The 17056-nt window shown below is 46.5% G+C and overlaps 1 long non-coding RNA gene across 1 annotated transcript; it reads left to right on the top strand.

Moving 5' to 3' along the window:
• The first annotated feature begins 211 nt into the window (after positions 1-211).
• Positions 212-11553, top strand: LOC104695167. The gene is made up of 3 exons (XR_752811.4): positions 212-2890; positions 8370-8502; positions 10641-11553. It is a non-coding gene; the product is annotated as an uncharacterized LOC104695167 (long non-coding RNA).
• The last annotated feature ends 5503 nt before the right edge of the window (positions 11554-17056 follow it).

Below are 17056 nucleotides of genomic sequence, written 5' to 3'. Positions count from 1 at the left end.
TTTTTTTTCCTCTAAGCTGACATTTAGTGGAATGGAGATAATGCGCATATGACTCTGATCTTCACCTTCTGGATCTTAGGAAGGTCTTTCTTTCAGGCTGATCTCCAGCTATAAAAGAAATTGTTATGGCTCAATCTTGGCAGGCTTCAGAAAACCTCCAGCACTGCAAATGCATTCAGTTAATATGCAGAATATTGACTCACTGCTTACTCATGTGACTAACATTTAAATGACACATCCTCATTTTAAAGGATATTATAAATGATGGGTCAATCCTCACAGCCTGATGAAGTCAGTTGGCATTATTTTTCTCCTACTAATGCAAGGAAAGTTATTAGGAAAAAGTAAGAAATTTATTAGATGTCATTATTTCTGTTAGATTTATTTCAAGGAGGTGCTCCTCTAAATTTGTGCTAATTAATGAAAACTACCACAAGTGATGGAGGAACTGATTGTAATCCCAAGTGACTAAGGAAGGAAGAGGATGCTTTGCCATTAAGTTACTTATGCTCTGTAGTCCAGCTGTCCTGAAAGAAGTTTGGAGGGAATTTGAATTTAGCAATATGTCAGAATAACACTTGGACTCAGCAGCCAAATATAACTGACAGTGAGGGGTGCTGGTCCTCTTTTTTTACCCCATCAAATAACAAAAACAAAAGCATTTTTTACAGACTTCACTGTCAGCACCTCTCTTGAGACTGCTTGAAGGACAAAATCACACATCCCAGCTTAGTGAAGGAATGGGTGCATCCTTTTCTAGACGTTATTCAGCCTGGAAATCCCAGTTTGCAAATGTTTTTCATGCATTGCCACATCCAGAAAAGCTGCAGGGAGAAGCAGAGCAAACTTGCCTGAGAACAACGAAAGCAGTGAGTGATTCGTTCTCTGTGGGGCACCAGGAGCTGCAAGGAGAAAAGGGAAGGAAATAACTGAAGCGGGGAACAAACATCCTCTAGATCTGCCTTTGGATAACTTGGGGTTTGTGCCTGTGTAGTTGCCAGTTAGATATGACACACAGTTACAAGGTATTTGATTGCCTTACCATGTGGAAGGTAGTTGCTTTCTACTGACTGTGTCATATTGTGTATCCTGAAGCATGTCTGAAACCCCTGTGTTACAGAAAAGCGACATTTTTGAACAGGAACCACTGTTTTGGTAAGTGGTCATGCTGTGACATCGAACCTGGCCTTTTGGGTTGACCATGGTGTGGCCAGATAGACTAAAAATAGAGCGTGATGGAGAATTGCAATGACTTCTGCAGAAATGTTACAGTAGGTGTGTTTGAATCATTTTTTTTAATGAGAATGCTTTCATGCTTTTCTTCATAAGCTTGTTTTAAAGCCAGCCCTGTGTTTACAGCTCTTTTGCTATTTAAACAGTGAATGCAGTGTTTCTCTTCAAAGAGAAACAACTCTATTGTTCTGGTGGAACATACACTCACAGCCAAACTAAGTGACTCTCTGCCTTATTGAACTTGGAGGTTTCCCTTGTTGTTTACAGCTGCTGGGAAATTCCAGCGAAAACCTCATGTACTTGGAAAACACCAATGCCACCCTGATTTTGTTTCCCTCTTTGTTGTACTGTCCTAGCCATGATTGTTACATAAATACTCAGAGATTTTGCTAGAAGGGAATTTAAGGTTCCTTATGTTGCCACCAAATCTTCAATTTCATGTGTATGTTTTACTCAGCATAAAAGACTATCTTTCTCGTATTTTGTTAGAAATACCATAGGAATATATTGCCGAGGGAAGCTTAGCATGAGCTGAAACTTGCTGTTCATAAATAATGACTAAATACAGCAAATCAGGACAAATTTAACGACAGGATTCTATCACTCTACAGTACATAAGCGCAGAAGGAGTTGTATGATCTCGTTACTATCTGAAAAAGCCAGTATCTGGGATATTGCAGAACCAAGCATTTGCATAGTATTGCAAAGAATTAATTTAGGTTTTCTGGAATGATTTTATCTTTCCTTCCTTCCTTCCTTCCTTCCTTCCTTGTATTCCTTGTCCCACCCAGTCTCTTCCAGTTTCCTGTTTCTAGTTTATTTATAGCTTAACGTAGTAGGTAGATTTTAAGGAAGTGCCGTGGGAAGTAGATAGTGCAAATCCCCCTGAGTTATTGAAAATCACATTTCTTATATGCAGATACTGATGAATTGTGTTTGGTTGCCTTTAGCAGAGGGGTTCAAAGTGTTTGTGTAGAGAAGAACTCTGTAACCCCCCTCCAAGGTACAGTTGTGATGGAGGAATAACAAAGTAGATGCACAGATGCTTTTGACTCCTCAGGTAGCTGTGCAGCCTCACACAAAACAAGGATTTTAGCAAACACAGGGAGTGTGTGAGTCTGTTCACAAGCACCAGCTGACAGATTCCTGCAGTACACTTCTAGACTTCGTCTATGGTAGGAATTTTTGCTGCCTTCACAGCTTTTGTCCATCGAGAAAGGAGATTTGAGCTGGGGCAGCAGCCAAGGCTTTGCCTGCTGTCAGTAGTGATTTGCAAAGAGGCAGCTTCCCGTGCTTTCAAGCTGGGACTCGTGCACACTAGTAATCATAATTACAATATTACTCTAACACTGTGCTTTAAGATGGATATCTAACACGCCTTTTGGGGGATGGAGGGATACCATTAGCTCCTCAATGTGTATTAATTTTTTGCAACAGCTACAAACCATCATGGGGCTGAAAGGGAAAGAAGGTGAACAGATCTCGTGGTGTTGCTGTGCCTCCTCCAGCAAGTCTGTCCCCGTTATTATTGCAGCGTCCAAAGGGAACAGGAGCTGAACCGTGACCGCTTTTCTGCAGCAGAAGCTGGGTACCCGCTGGCCTCCTGAATACAAAAATGAAGTTTCATACTGTTTCCCTTGAATGGAAGCAGCATGAGGTGAGCGTGGAAAGAGTGGAACAGTATGTTAAGGGAAACAGGACTGAAAGGAGAGAACAGCTGACTCCAGGGGCTGAGCAGATCTGCCCTCTCTGCTTCACTGTGTGGGTTTGTTTTCGACTCAGACCATCTCGCGGGTCTTGCAACACATCTCCACAGCTCTGGGCTGGAAAATGAAACAACTGCAAAGAGGTTGTTCCTTCTTCCTGAAACAAGCATCACAGGCTGTGGGAAATGAAAGCTAAGGCTGAACTTAAGCTGAAAGCACTCAGATGCAGAAGTGCAGAGTGAAACCATTCAAGAGAGTCAGATTTGGAACAGAGCCCTGAAAAAAACCTGCAGTTATGACTAATCCATTTTTAATGTGTGTGGTTGTAGGTAAAATCACTTCTTTAAAAGATCATTTCTCTCCCTGTACTGGTTACAGTTTGTTACCATCATTTTAGATAAATGATGTGTTGACATGTGAGTTTGGTTACAGATGGGCTGCAAGGACAGAAGTATTTCTGATGCTGGAGAGGCTCTGGCTGAGCTGCTGGTGAAGGGGAGAAACGATACAAACAGGATATTCAGTGTCAAGCTGCAGCAGCACCCCGAGGGACCCACGCAGGGGCAGGCACTTGAATGCTCACTCTCTCCTGCAGCCAAGTTAGCTGAGGAAACTTGATGTAATAGTTGACTGTAGAGCCCTGTTTGTGCAGGGATGGGCTCAGGCAGTGACATTTTAGAAGTGAAACAGTCTGAAATGGAGACTTCTTGTTGTACTGAAGAAGTTTGTGAGGCACCACACAAAAGCCAAGCTTTTGGGTGCTTTTATTTTGTCCTTGGGTTGTCCCAGCCTTGCTTGCTGGTCCCCTTGCAGGGACCCCTCAGTGCTGTGTCACGGAGCTACTGATGTGAACACACTGCTGTAGGGAGACATGTGACACCATGAATGTCCTGGCTGTTGTGATACCAGCCCAACACTTAGAGAATTTGCAATCTTATAATCAGTAGAGCTGTGAATAGGAGTATGAAATCACTGCAAACACGAGTTGACTGTGGTGGGGAACAGCGTGAGGACAGTTTAGGCAGGTAGAAAACAGCACAGCAAATCCAACTCTGATGGGATATACTCGACTTAAAGACTCCCTCAGTGTGGCTAAGGGTGTGGTGACAGAGCCTGTAGTGACAGGCAGTGCTCTGAGGGTGAAGGCTGCTCTCCGTGGTGTGTGCGTGTATCTGATATCCAGGAACAAAAGCAGTTGGCATTTCCCTGGTGTACTCTGAAACGTGGTGCAATGTGATAGAGCAACAGGGAGCTCCTTGCTGGCTTCTTGCCCTCTGCAGATTTTGTCTGAATTAGGTGCTGACCTTTAAAGCAAGACCTGCTTCTTCAGTTTCTCATTGTCTAAATTCTGCGCTGAAGCTTGAGAAACAAGTCTGTGAAGCTGCAGGATTTTTTTTTTTTTTTTAAGCTCTAATTAGTGAAACACAGAATAGGTTGGAAGGCGTCGGAGGGAGAGAATCACCAAATGGAAACCTTTTTACAGATCTTGTGCCTTTTATTTTTTGTTTTACTCCATTCCATGGCAGCATGGGCCTGTATGGTGCTGGGCTTAAATCAGCACCAAACAATGGTTCATATCAAAGACTGGTCCCTAACCTTCTAAAGGGCACCTCTGCCTCTTGATCAAAACACTGCCTTGTTTGCCCTCAGTGATTTGGAAACCCACAGCTGTGCTCCTGCTTCCAGGGTTTCGTACTAGAACACTGCAGCTGCTTGGCACCATCAGGGCTTTGGAGGTGAGAGAAGTGAAAACCATTATCCTGACTAAAAATCTGGAGGTATTTAGGCAGAGGGGCTCTGATGGAAGAACCTCGTTCCCTTTTTTAATGTTTTTAACATTACCATTGCTTCAGCTGCGTTTTCACAGGATTTCTCCATTTCTCATTCAGGCAGATTCTGACATTTCATGCAGATTATGAAGTGCTGGCCGAAGGGCAGCTGGAACTGGGACTCAGCTCTGGGTGGGAGGCAGCAGCTGTCCCGTGCCAGCGAGATGCCTGGGTGCAGTGCTTCAGGATCTGCAGGTGGGACTGCAGGAGGGGTGGAAACGTGTGAATATTTTTGGTTCCAACACAAGGCTTAATTTTTCAGAAGCACGGAGAGGTTCTTCAAGGCTGTGAGAGCCTAAAGCCTTGGATTTCTCCTGCCTCATCTGCCTGCTGGCACGCACAGCCGTGTTGTCCCATTTACCAGGCGTTTGATCTGTCGGTGACTCATTCCCAGGCTCGCTATCTGCACCAGCAAGGTGCTTTGGGCTGAGTCGCACCCATGCATCAGCTCTGTTACTGTACCCTGTTATCAGCTACTCTTTTCGCTTCTGGGGTGCTCCCAGCTTTTGATCTGTTCCCGAGCTGCAGCAACAGCTTTCCTTGTTTTTTAATGCTTCATTACGTTGTGCAGGGCCATCAGCCCTCCCCAAATGCTGCAATTTCTGCTGCCTGTGCCCTGCTCTCACAAGTAAATCCAGGCTTTTCCTTGAAAGCATGAAATAAAACTCTTATTCCACTCAGCCCTCAAATAATCATGGTGGAAATCAGTTTGCTTCAGGATGGCAATTTCCATCAGACACTACATGGCGGTATAATGATAATTATTCCCTTGCCTCTCCCTGCTGCATTTAGCTGCTGCTTTTAAAAACAGCAGAGGCTGTTTGCTTCATCCTTAAAGCACCTGGTACTGTGGGCTCTGACCAGTCTGTAAATCCTAATGTTACTGAGCAGTCCTGAGTCCTGTCTTCCAGCAGAAGTCCCCTTCTGCTGGCCAGGCTGGATCTTGCTTAATTCGAGGCTGATTCTGTCAAAGCTAGAGACCCCAGTGGAAAGAAAGGTGCTCTGTGTGCTGAAGGACTGAAAGAGCTTTCTGTGTTTTACAGTTGCTTTTTTTTTTAGAGTGACGAATGGGCAAAGGCAGAGACACACAATAATTTAAAAAGTATTTGCTTAAAATCAGCTAAATTCATAGTAACGCTGGTAGAAACCAGTAGCAGCATCTGAGCTGGTTCTGCTGGAGATGGTACTTATCAGATGACCTAGCAAAACCCTGCTGGCTTGTAGGATTTGGGGCAGAAACTCCAGCATAACAAGCACATTCCTCTGAGAGCCTTCAGAGCAGCCAGTTCCTGCTGATGTGGTGCAGATCAGCGATCCAACTCGTTTTGCCCCTGCACTCAGGGGTGGGCCTTGGCTGTGCTGTGGGGTGGAGGACAGACAGACAGATAGACAGACAGAAGGGTTTGCTGCACTAGGTCATGCACAGGGAAGGCTGTGGCTCTGTGTTTGTCTGCTCATGGGGTCCAGCCAAGTGGCACAGCCCTGATCTGCAGCACGTCCCAAACGCTGGGAGTCCTCACCACGGCGTGCTGGCCCTGATGTGATTTAACAGTGAGGAATTGCTTTCCTTCCACTGGCCAGGTTGGGCTTGTTTTGTTTCTGCCTTGAAACCTTTCCTCTCCCCCACACTGTGATCTGTGCCAAACTGTTTGGCAAGTTAAAAGCTCTGCCTGCTGCGTGGGCAGGAGAAGGGCCGCAGCGTGGTGCAGAAAATGTGTGAGATGTGGTCTGGGCTAGTGGAGAGGATGAGGCGAGGACCTGAGGTGTCATTTGTGTGCTCAGTTCGTGACTTGCCCAGCCTGTTTCACAGACTTGTAACCACTGATCCTTGACTATGTTTCAGGCCTGGCCTACAGTCACTAATTATCAGTGTCCTGGGGCTTCTCCCAGGTTTTAATTGTCCCTGTTGGTGTGATGGATGTGGGAAGGAAGGACGTGCTGGAGAAAGGTGGCAGTGTTTTCGCTGCTGCCATTGTAATTGTTGGGGCTGTCATTAAAAATGCTTATTGACGTTTGCCCTCCTGTGAAATGTGTGGGTGAGATATTTATAAATGTGCAGAGAGATTCTATATCTCTGGAGTGTGCTCTGATTTAAGAGTAATCCCCACCAGGAGGGGAGAATCTGTCCAGTACTGCAAAGGAGGTTAGTGGCAGAGCTGGAAATGATCCACCACTTGTGAGCCTCAGCGTTGCCTGTAGGATGGGGTGCGTTTCTGGGGGCTGATGTGGAAATGGAGAAGCAGCATGCTGTTTCCCCACTAGCTCTGTCTGTTCCAGCGTGATCTCCCATCTTCAGGGCAGAGAGAAGCACTTTTCCTGCTGCACAGCCCCCTCTCCTGTTCTCTGCTCCTTCTACACAGCAAATGCACTCAGCTCTCTCCTGGGCTGCATCCAACCTCAGCCTTCACTTGCTTCTACTTTCCCTTTCTGGAGCAGATTCAGCCTGCTGTGCAGGAGGGAATGGTCCTTTTCCTGGAGCAGTCCAGTCACAGGCACACAGGAGTTAGTGTCTGTACTTCTCAAAAATTCTTCTGGAAGTAGATACAGCCATTTGCTTCCATTCTTCCTCTCCTGCAAGCTGCAAATGACCTCACCTTTTAAAGCAGGCAGTTTCCTGAAGAGCATGATTAATATAGCAGGATTATTGGTGCATCTGATTGTGTTTTACCTTTCCACACAAAGACTTGTTGATGACTAATAACAGAGAAGCTTCTCAGCCTGTCCTCAGTGGGAACAAGATTCTTCTTCCTAGCTCCCAGGTTTTTGTTTGTAGTGTTGTCTTTTCTTGCCTTCATAAGCTTGTTTGGAAATATCTTGCACTCAGCTTAAGGATGCTGATTAATGTTATTTCCAGAAAAAAGTTGCTTTCATACCTGTTAGGAAATTTCCCCATTAACATCAGCCTGAGGTAAAACTTTAGTAAACCTAGGAGCTTGAATTTGATGATCCTTGTGGGTCCCTTCCAACTCAGAATATTCTGTGATGTTGTGATTTTATGAGGTTGGGGAAAATTACCTACCTTTGAGGCCAGCACTTCAATATCCAAAAGGCTCAGATAGGATCACACAGACATGGATGCACCCCAAATGGATAGCAGGAGCCTAATTGCTGTAAGAAGGTTCATGTGCTGTGGTTGTAGTGAGGAAATGAGACACTCTCTTCTTGAGAGCTCTGCTGGCTGGATCTGCAGGACACACTGCCCTCCCTTGGCCGTGGATGGGCTCTGGATCTGGGCTGAGGAACCTGCCTTTCCTGAGCATCCTGGTGGCCAAGGGAAGATTACTGGAACGTGCTGTGATTTATAAACTCGGTCAGAGGTGCAGACTTTGTAGGTGATTCCAACATTCCCTCCAGGAGTTCATGACAAGATTTATGTGAAGCTTCAGCACTGTGTGAAATCAACCGTGAGAAAAATAGCTTAGGAATGATTTTATCGTTGTGTGCAAGAAAGTGATGTAAGAAACCACAGAAATCTGCTAGACTGATTCTTAAGCATGCAATGGAAGACTTTCATCTGGTTTTGCTTGTAAATGAGCATTTTATGTAAATGTTGGAAAATCATAATTATGACATAAACTTTTCAGAGAATTTGTACTTCCAGATGTAATGGAGATGTGGGAGCAATCTGGGAACAGAGACTTGTTTGAAAGAGGCATCTCTGACTTCACCCCTTTTGGTAAAGATCCTGTCCCTGGTGCTGTGATTCAGGCTGAGCTCTGCACTGGTCCATACAGGTATTCTAACAAGTGGGGTGCAATGGTCCCACATTTTCCCATTTCTGCTACATGTTGTTCTTCTTCCTGCCCTTGTGTGGGTTATGTTGTCCTGGCAGTGTCTGACATTGTACTCAGCCTTTCTCATGGCCTGGAGAACCTCATTAACATTCTCTACCTCTTTTTTAGATTACAGAAATTTTGTTTTACAGCAAGAAGGAGGTGTGGGGGGGGAGGAAAATTTAGCTGTTTTCCAGTGTGATTGTGTTCTTACATTTTGTCTTTTACCAAAATAATTACTGTCAGCAAGAAAACTCACTGTGAGTTGGAAGCGTGTGTACTCACGGCACGTACCCTTGGAGGAGCAGGAGCTGGAAACAGGCAGTGCTTGGGTCAGAGTGTCTCAGAACAGCCACCATCCTGAGGCTGCACAGATTGATGGATATCTCTATATTCCCATGGAGTCACAGAGCTAGGTCCAAAAAAAAGAAAACAAACACCCAACCAAAAAAAACCCCCTGTTATCCCAAATATCTCATCTCTCTTACCTGCCTTGCTCAAGGGCTCATGTCTCTCACTGTGCACCCCCACGTGGGCTGCGAATCCCCCTGTGTGCCTGTAGCTCTGTCTCCCCACCATCCCTGCAGCTGGGAAGCCCCCAGGGAATATGCTCACAGTGTGTCAGACTCTAGGCAAAGTCAAAATCTAAACACCTACCCAGGCAATGGGACAGCTGGGTTTTTGGTGTTGCTGGGGAGTTTGTACATATCTCCCTGAGACTGCCTTAATCCATGAGCTGCTGGAGGAGGCCTGGGCAGGCTGAGGGAGGGCTCAGGGAACTCTCCCTTGGAAGCAGAGGGGAAGAGCAGGGCAGAGTTACGCACTGTGTGCTCGTACAGGGGGAGCAGGCTCGCTCTCAGTTTGCTTTTGCAAAGACCTTGACACGTCTCTGTTTAGGAACTCTGTTCTGGGGTACAGGACACCTGCTCAGCGCTCTGCTAGGCTGGTACTCTTTCTTATGCCTTTAAAATAAGAAAGAAATCACTTCTGATCCACAGCACCACACAGCAGAGAGTGCCTGTTCTTGAAGAGCATTCCCAGGCCCAGATGTAAAGAATCCTGACTGCACACATGTTCAGAGGAAGGGGTGTTCAAATGATGTCTCAGTTTGCTTGCCTTTGGCAATTTCTTCTCCAAAAAATATATTATTTGTGCCTAATTCTTACAGATGAGCCTGAGGTTTCCAATTTTGCTTTCTGGCAATCTTGGGGGTCAAGTAGGTGCAGAGAGACATTGGGTTAACATGGAACTGCTTACCTGACTCACTCTTGTCCTGTGACACCTAATCCACAGAATTAGGTGTGAAAACCTCTGCTGGCTAACAGGGCTCATCTGGCACTTGCCCCCACGTTGCTGGGGGGCATGGGGCAGTCACAGCCCCAGAGCACTGGGGTTTCTCTGTCCTGCTCAGACTGGCCACACCCTTGGCATGTGGATTTGGTGAGCAGGAGAGATACTCTGTGCCCATTTCTGGAGTTTGCATTTTTCTCTAGCAGCCCATAGGTTTTCTCAAGCCAGGACCTACACTTGGCATTCCTGGCCTGTGGACCACCAGAAATCAGATTATGGTGGGAGGAGCTGAAGTGCCAGAAAGGGAAAAGTGCCATGAAAAAATTTCAGCACAGATTTGCTATCATGGGAAGAAATGCCCTCTCTCTCACCAGATCTCCGTGCCTCTGCTCCTAACATCCCTCCTTTTTGGGCAGTGTGTTTATGACCTCCGTGTTCTGTGAGTTTTGTGGCATCTTCTTTGGGAGTCTGCCATGCAGGGAATGCTCACCTGTACTGGTGGTGACTTCCTGACTCCCATTCTGGTGAGGAACCATGTCAAAGTGGGAAGTTCCTGCCTCCATGTCCAGCCTTGGTGCTTCTTCCCATGGCCACTCACACTCACAGCTCCGTGCTGGTGCTGTCTGGCTGTGCCAGCGTGAGGGAAAGGCACTCTCCAAGCTTGGGATCATTCCAAATCTCCACTTGGTATCTTTCTAGTGATTTACATTTTCTGAGCTCGGGCCTTTGAACCGGCATTTTCTTTAAAACTGTAACGGAAAGGGAAAGCTGGAAAAGCATTCAAATGTTTTTTTTTTTTTTTTTTCCAGTGCAACCAGGTAGGATTTGAAGTCAGCCTGGGATTGCTGCTGATAGAGGACACTGTGGCAGCCTCCCTGCTGAGGGATGGGCTTGTGAAGCTCAGGCTGCCGGTGCCAGCCTGGACAAGCCCCCAGGCAACCTCGGGGATGTCCGGACGATTTGATTTGGAATTCTCACTCCTCATCTTGACCAAACCCATACCCTGACCTTATAGCTGCGGGCAAGATCAAAACGACTTAGTAACAGTTGTTTATTCACGTCCATTAGTCACCCACGTAATTAGGAGATAAGGGAAGGTGCATACCCCGGGCGGGAGCCCTGCCGCTGTGGCTGCTGCCACCAGAGGACACTCTTGGATAGCCTATGGATCCTTCCCAGCACGGCAGGGCGCGTTCCCTCTCAGGTTGGTCTCAACTCCATCATCCCGCACTCACAGCCCCAGCCTCCGTCTCTCCGCCACCCTCCGTCTGCTGAGCGCGCTGTCCTTGGCACTCCTTGCTCTGGCACCGGTTCCTCTGGAGCTGTTCCCTGCAGCCCCGACTATCCATCTTCCTCGGGCAGTTTTATCGCCCAAGGTCACCGTGCTGCAGTGTCTGGTGCTTTGCTCTGTCTCTGTCCCCAGGGGCAGGTAGCCAAGACACCGCTTTGCTGGGAGCGTGTCAAGGACCTGCCCGGAGCTGCAGCACTTGGCACGCTCGGGACCAAGAGACATAACCCAGACACAACCTGCCCTGAAGTTTGGAAGCACTTGGAGTAGAGATTTGGGTACGGTCCTGTTTAGGAGATTAAGTTCAGTCTGGGTTCAGATCACTCCAGTTCTCCATGCTAAAAAAAACAAGGTCCTATAATTGTATTCCCTGTAATAAGTGTGAAGTGTAAGGTTCATTGCTTTTGAAGTTAGTGCCTTGATGGTTTGTGCAATAAGACTGACATGTCCTTACTTGCTTGAAATAAATAATAAAAAAAAAGGGCGTCAGATTGCTTTTTCAGATGCAAAGAGGCATTCCTTGAGGAGCCTGAGCAGGTGGGTATGTGCATGTTGTGGTTCTCTTCCTTCTGAGGAGAGCAAGTTGGGTAATTTGTGGGTTAAAAGTGCCTCCTCTGAGGGGAGGTCACTGAGGGAGGGCAGCATCCATCGCTGCTGTGAAGAGGTTTCTCTCAGCACCCCACCCCAGGACGAGCAGTTTGTGCTGGCTTTCATGCAGGCAGCCCTAGGGACAGGGGGATGGAGACAGACTGTGAGCCTTGCCTGGGGCTGGTCACTCCTGGTGGCAAAAATGGATTTTTCTCCTTACAAAGGCAGGGCTTCCTTAGGTTCAAATTCAAACGGACAGAACCACTCTTGAGTGTCTACAGTTAAACCTGTGGTTCACACTTTGCTTGGGACCTGCTTCAGTGCTGGCTGCCCTTGGCTGCAGCTACTCTTGGCTTTTGGAGTCACTGAGCAAAATGATGGAGAATTGTCCCTGCTCCAGGCAGCACAGAGACATTTTGCAGGGCCTCATTCTGAGTGTAAAACTCTGTGAGAAATCTTGGGGTTATTATCATTTTGGAAGGGATGTTCCTTTTTTTCTAGGATCCCCCAAGGCATGAGGTATCTTCTGAGTTGCATTGCTGCCTGAAGATCAGGACAGTGTTGTTATCATCCACCGCTCTGTCTTTCACTGCTAACACACAGGTTTAGAGGAAACATAATTCTGTATCTCTGCTCATGTCACTTGGCATAGCTGCCTTGAATTCAGGCTTTGGTCCACCTCAGAATCCGGTCCATCTTGTACACACAGAGCTTTGTTTTATGTAGTGGTATTTCTCCAAACACCTTTGCCAAGTACTAATATTGCACCAGAGAGAAAGTACACACTTGTGCTTTGGTGAGAATCAGTGTGCTGAAGAACTCCATGTCTTGTGCTTAGACCAACAGGGCTTCAAACACCTCTGGGAAGTGTTTTTAGGTGGCAATTTCCTTTCTGTTTGGGGGATGTTCTGTTCAGAAAGTGCCCTCAACAGTTACTGTAGGAGAATTTCAGCTTGTGAGTACTCTTATACTTGAAGTGTTTTAAAAAAAAGGATGGTAATTTCAGAAATGAAGAGTAAAAATGGTCTGGCAGTCAAGTGATATTTAAGGACGAATGTGGTGTAGGCAGTGTTCCCCATTTCCCAGTAATACATGAGGAGGCGGGAGGCAGGAGTCTGTGTTAATTATGCTTATGGTGAGCAGCCAGTGCTTCAGCCAGGACTGACTGTGCTGATTATGATTGATTGGAATGCCAGAGAAGGCTCAAACTCAGTGTGTCTTCTCAAAGTATGCTGAGATGATAATAACAATTCGTTAAAGTTTTTTATTCTTTATGGTGCTTTGTCCCTTGTGACAGTAGAAGCATTTCTGTAATCCAGACCACGTTGGATTATTCCTAGAACATTTCTTTCCTAAAGAGTGTTTTTACTCAGAAAACTGCTTCAAGTCACTGGGAGCAAAACTTTCCTGTAGAGCCCCAGATTTCACATGCATGTGGCAAAACCTGGAAATTGATGGAAAGGAAAGGAAGGTGCTGAAACTCGTAAGAGAAACCCCCCTGCTTCCCTGCATCCCACATTGCTTCCTGAAGTGGCCAAGGAGTTTGGCAGGGCCTCCTGGCTCTCACAGAGACACTGAAGGGTCTCCATGTCATTGAGGTTTAGGCCATGTGTTGGAAAGCTAATTTCCTCCTGTAGTTAAAGAAGAAATAGATATTCTGACATGAGAGCATCTGGTCTGAGGATAAACTTCTCTGGAGAGTTTTCTTGGAGTTAGGAACCATGCTGTGGAAGAGAGGCTGTTTTTTAAAGTAATGCTTTTTGCCTGAATTTACCTTTTGCAAATATCTTTGTAAACATGTGCAATATACGGAGGAGGAGAGGCAGGGCCTCATGGCTGGGATCTGGGGCAGAGGAGCAGGAAGACACCAGGGATCTGCTTTCATGGAGCCAGCACATGGAAGCCCCTTGCTCTGTGCCTCAGGTTCTCAAACAGGGAGGTTTGGTAACAGATCCTGCCTTGCAGGATGACTCCCACAGTGTGGCATCAGCATCTCTGTTACAGGGCCCCAGCAGAGCAGATCTTGCAGCAAGACGTGATTTAAATTATTTAGGGTGTTGTCATGTGATCACAACTGATTGAGTTCCTGTGGCTTCACAAGTTGCCATCTGTTATCATCCCCATTATGAATTATGCATTAGCTTAAATCAAGGCTTAAACCAGAGGAGTTCAAACAAAGTCCTCACACAGTGATACCATAAAACTGTCTTTAGGGTGTTAGTACTGGATCCAAACACTGCAGCCACACGAGAGATCATGCTGGTTTGGTAAAAGCTCAATCTGCTGGTTCAGACCATCCAGGAAGACTCCCTTGTTTGTGCTAGGCTTTATGCCGGGCCAGGTGTCACCTGCTTTACTGTTGTAGACTCATAAAACTGGACAAAATTCCATTGCCTGTGTCCTGGCTAGGTGGACAGAAAGGAGACCACAGTCCCACACCAGAGTGTCCCACAAAGATCTCAGCATCATGTGGTCAGGGAGCTGCTGCTGAAGGCACAGTGACCACATGCCAAATTTTTGGATGGCAGGCTTTGGGAAGCTGTTGGCTTTGGAAGTGCCATGAGCCCTCCTGTAAAACCTGTCAGTTTACGTGTGTGTGGTGGAGTCAAAGTGGCCATTTGCAGTAAAACACTTCAAGACCAACTCAGACATTCACCAGAATCCTCTGGCCTGGAAGTCTCGTGGCCAGAAAGCGAGTTCCTCCAGAACATTCCCATTTCTCAGGCTGATCTGCAGTGTACCAGCTAGTCAGTGCCCTTCTTCCGTGAAGGAGAGGTTCCTTGAGCCACTCCAGCTCATGTGTGGGTACTTCCCTCTCAGACCAATGTGTTGTTGCTCCTCCAAAGCTCTGGAAGCTGCTGCTGGCCAAGCTGTGAAGCTTTTCCCTTTTGGTTGTGTAGCTTATGTTGAATCTGCATTTAGGGTCTGCTGTCCTTCCAAGGGTGCAATTTCCTGATGTCCCATCCTCTCTCAAGTCACATTTAGAGGCCAGGCTTTCTCTGTCCGTGCTACACCAACACAAGGCAGCCAGCTTGGCAGCCCAGGGTGATGGGGCAGGCTTGGCTCTCACTGCTGGCCTGGGGCTTGCTGAATTTGTACACATCTGCTGGGCAGCAGATTGGGTCAGTGACCTTGTTCTGATGCAGAGGCAGGCAGTTTATTACCATCCATTTGAGATCCTACAAAATAAACAGTTCTCTCTGTGGGAACAGGCATCAGAGATTACTGTAGCTAAATCAAGACTTACTTGGCGAGTGTGTGCGGTGGGGAACGCAGAAAATTCATGGCATCCCCAGAAGCCAAGTGCTTTCACACAGATTGTGTGGCTGTCCTAGGGAGGACCACTGGGATCTGTGAGCCAAGCAGGATGGATAGGCAGGGAATGAATGTCTCCTGGCATTAGCAGTGGTTGCAATGATAATTTCTGTTTGGATTTTTGGGTCATAAATCTGTTTGCGTCTGCAAGGACACTTCCAGTGGCTCCAGCTTTATCCTAGTGTTGGGAGCTATTTTTCTACAGCTGGAGGGTGCTTGTTCCATCAGCTGGCACCAGGGCTGACTCTATGGCTCCTGATTTCTGCCCTTGGATATCTGAGGGCAAAAATCCTTTGACTTCAGAGGGAGTTGCTCACACGATGTCCCTGCTAGAAATAGAACTATGCCTCTCCTCTTTAAAGCAGGGCCATATTTTCTGTCTGCAGCTTGATGTGCAAAGCCTTTCCCCTGGGAGAGAGCCAGCCTTCTTTTTTTCTCCCAAATTCACAAGTGTCCATACCTCTTGCAGGTTTGCAGAGGGCTGAACAGTCTCTTCTACCGAGACAGGAATTCTGAGTATTTTTTAATCTCTTTTGGAAAGAGCGTGTTGGATAGGAGAGCAATGGTGCCAGTGTCAAGGTTTTTGTAAACTGGGTTGGTTATACCAGAGATCTTCTGTCACATTTTGTCCCTGTGACTTTGCAGTTTGGAGGTGAAGAGAAAGAAAGGTGATGCTCTGGATGCTGGGACTGTAATGGATCAGGAAGAAAGGAGTAAGAAAGCAAAGGAGAAAGGGTTGTGATTTAGTGTGGACCACCAAGATGGGAGAAAAGTGAGACAAATTTTTGAACTAAGTCTTAAATTGCTCCAAACCACAGGGTGCTGTGCCTGGGGGAGAGAGGGAGGGAATGGTTGTGCAATTTCACCCTCAATCATGCAAAGGCAAAGCACTGGACAAAGGGATTGCCTTAGATATATTGCAGTTGGAGCCTGGTAGAGCATTTGATACAGGGTCTTACAAGACCTTGCCCTCCCTCCGAGATTGTTTGGCTTGTTTTGAATAGGAGCTCAGTCATGTGGATTAGTAGAAATGACAAATGATACATGGCTCTGGTCATGCAGATTTTCAACCAATGTGACTGATGAAAGTTTTTGATTCATCCATTTCACTGAGGGCTCCTCCTGTGCATTAGCAAAGCAGTAAAGAGCTTTTTAATGACAGTTTTAGGTGCGATGTTTTTCAAACATTACTGAGTACCTTGTATGTGAAGCATGGCAGAAACCAGGAAGTTTGGTCATTTTGGTGGGAAAATGATGGAGTGCTAGAGGAGGAAAAGTAGTTTTTCGATATGAAACATCTGAAAGCAAAATTCTTTAGGAAGGAGGAACTGTGAAAGCTTGTGAATGATACAGCAGAGTGAGATGCAGCAGAGTGGGCCCCTGGGTGTGTGTGACAGACTGACAACAACGTAACAGGAGTCAGGTTATTGGGCTGGGCTGGGACTGGGGACAGTGGCAGAGCTCCATGGAAATTACACAGATCTGGCAGTTTATCCCTGCTGAAGAGACAGCTGGGGTAGAACTTACTGACGAGAAATTACCGATCAACTGGTTTGAAATCAGAGCTGAAAGTATGAGGGATGAGTTAAATAAATCCACTTGCCCCCATACACTAAAGAAGGAACTCTGCTTATTCCAGGCCAGAGGAGAAGGAGAGAGGCTGTGCAGGAGTCTGCCAAAATCTCCAAGATGTGGGAGTATTACTGAGCAGTGTGGGAAGACTTGGCACACTCGAAAGGAAGTGGAGTATGGCACTGAAGCCCATTCCTTGGGAGCAAGAGGGCTGGCTGGGAGGCAGCCTTGCTGACCAAATCAGTCTTCCTGCTCATCCTAGCTTTACAGCCAGTCCATTCCAGGAGATAATTGGGTGGTCAAAGAGTTACTCTTGAAAATATTTAGTTTTATACCTTCATTTTGTTCCTGTCTTTGTTTTTTCCCTAAATTTTATTCCCTAAAAACAACTGTTGGGTTGTTAAAGGCTGCATTTGTTAAGCAAGGAGTAAGCAGCTGGGTTTCAAATACTCACTGAGATGG

Source organism: Corvus cornix, chromosome 8 (assembly GCF_000738735.6).
Source record: "Corvus cornix cornix isolate S_Up_H32 chromosome 8, ASM73873v5, whole genome shotgun sequence".
NCBI lineage: Eukaryota > Metazoa > Chordata > Aves > Passeriformes > Corvidae > Corvus > Corvus cornix.
Note: the sequence above shows the minus strand (reverse complement) of the source record. Positions and strands in the feature narration are given on the sequence as shown.